Below are 2,359 nucleotides of genomic sequence, written 5' to 3'. Positions count from 1 at the left end.
AGAGAGAGAGAGAGACGGACAGAGACAGAGATGAGAACACAAAGAAGAGAATGGGATCCTTGCCAGGAAACCAGTAGAGAGAGCGACTGAATTCCCCCTAGTAGTTCATCGCACCAGCCAAGAACGGACCCTCGCGAGGCTGTTCTTCCTTGTATTGTTCATCATCAGCCCAAGAGGCAGTCCACCACACCACACACTGGAGTAGGGTATTACACCACAATGGTGGCCCGAACCAGTATAAACTTTGTGTCTCTTGTGTTGTTTCTTTGATTGCCTAGATCATAGCGAGGCGGTGAGGTGTAGGTAGGCAGAGGGTGAAATCTCCACGCGCACCCCAGAGTTCGAACCTAGAAGGTCTGCCGGAACCCGAAATCCGACATTTGGCGCGCCAGGTAGGGGTGCGCCGGAATTCGCCTTCCGCCGCCCTGTTCTTCACCAACCATCGCGTCCATGTCAGACGCACGTCGGGCCCGCGCCGAGCGCCGAGCCGCTTTCGCTTCCCGCGTTGCCCAGACGGCCCCCGTCGGCGGCCACCCCCGTTGTTCCCCGTCGCTTGCCGTCAACACCGCCACCAGCCCGGTGGGGAACGAGCAGCAAGCATCGTCCCAACATCCATCCATGAGGTGAGACGGCCGCACTGCCACTCCCTCACTCGCCCCAGCTGGTTCTTCGTCCCACGCGCCCCGCGCGGCCATGGAGGCTCGAGCTGCGCTCATTGCGGAGAACGAGCTCCTGCGCTACCGCCCGGTCGACGACATCTATGAAGAGTGGCTCGATCGCATCGCCGAGCTCGTCCGCGCCACAGGGGGCTCCCCCGCGCCGTCCTTCTCGCTGCATCGCGCCCCGCCCTGCGCGGGCAATGAAGCTCCGGGGGCGCCTCAGCCACCTCCTCCTCAAGAAGGCGCCCTGGCCCCAAGGCGCGTGGCCCCTGGACGGAACCCACCCCGTCCGGCGCCAGCGCAGCAAGAGCGAAGCTGCCAAGAGGTTCCTCGCCCCCAAGAAGCTGCTCGGTGCTCCTGCTCCGGTCCGTCACGACCACGCTCCTGTCCCAGCGCGCCAAGACCCCGCGCTGCTCCCAGCTGCAGCGCATGGGGGCCCGCAAGACCAAGCTCCCCGTCACCAGAGGCCTCCCGTGGCCACGACAGGATGCCGCGCCTTCAGCGCCGGGCTGCGCAGCGTCGTGTGGCCCTGCAAGTTCAAGCCAGACCTGCCTCCTCGCTACGACGGCACGGCAGACCCTGCGGAGTTCCTCCAGCTCTACGAGCTGGGCATCGAAGCCGCCAACGGGGACGAGAAGGTCATGGTGAACTGGTTTCCCATGGCACTCAAGGACGGGGCCCGCACCTGGCTCCTGAACCTGGCGCCAGGCACGATCTCCTCCTGGGACGAGATGCGCACCCGTTTCATCGCCAACTTTCAAGGTACTCGCGACCGGCCACCTACCGTGAGCGACATGCGCCGCATCAAGCAGCAACCAGGGGAGACCCTACAGAAGTACATCCAGCGCTTCAACAACGCATGTCTCAAGATTCCCAAGGTGACCGAGGAGGCCATCATCTCAGCCTTCTCCGACGGCGTGCGCGATGTCAAGATGAAGGAGGAGCTGGCTATGCATGAAGATCTGTGCACTTCCTTGGAGCTGTTCAACTTGGCAACCAAGTGTGCCAGGGCTGAGGAAGGGCGCCTTTCCCTCCTCAAGCTGCCAGCCGCCGACCCAGAAGAGAAGAAATCCAAGGCCAAGGACGTGAAGCGCAAGAGGGCTGTCGTGCTCGCGACATAACCAGACACCAAGCAGGGCAGAGATCAACCCGAGTTTTTCAAGGGCAGCCGATACTGTGTGTACCACGACCTCCACACCCACAACACCAACGAATGCCAAGAGCTCCGAGCCGTGCGAGAAGGAAGGGTCGGCCGACGCCCCGACCGCAACGATCATGGCTATGGCCGAGGAGGAGGAAGGAACGCAGGATGCTGGGAAGACCGCGGCCCTCCCCAAGGGTGGCGCGACCGACCTCGCGAGGATCGTTGGCAGGATCAGCCTCGCGAGGGAGACTGGAGGGATTGGCCTCGCGAGGATCGCCCGCAAGGAAACACAGGCCTCCCTCCACTGCCGCCGCAGCCAAGGAGAAATGAGGACCATCATCAGGACGAGGGGGATGGGGGCTTCCAGGAGCCGCGCGCGATCGCCTGCATCCTGGGCGGAGCTCAAGCCCCAGCCTCACAACGCATCTTCAAGCAGTTCACCCACAAAGTGAATGCAGTCCTTCCCAAGCTTGAAGCCACGTGCTCCCTCAGGTGGTCGGCGTGCGCCATCACGTTCAGCTCAGCGGATCAGCTCAAGTGCGCGGCCACAGCCGGA

The sequence above is a fragment of the Triticum dicoccoides genome, chromosome 1B (genome assembly GCF_002162155.2).
Source record: "Triticum dicoccoides isolate Atlit2015 ecotype Zavitan chromosome 1B, WEW_v2.0, whole genome shotgun sequence".
NCBI lineage: Eukaryota > Viridiplantae > Streptophyta > Magnoliopsida > Poales > Poaceae > Triticum > Triticum dicoccoides.
The sequence above is the reverse complement of the archived record's forward strand: the minus strand, read 5'-3'. Positions refer to the sequence as shown.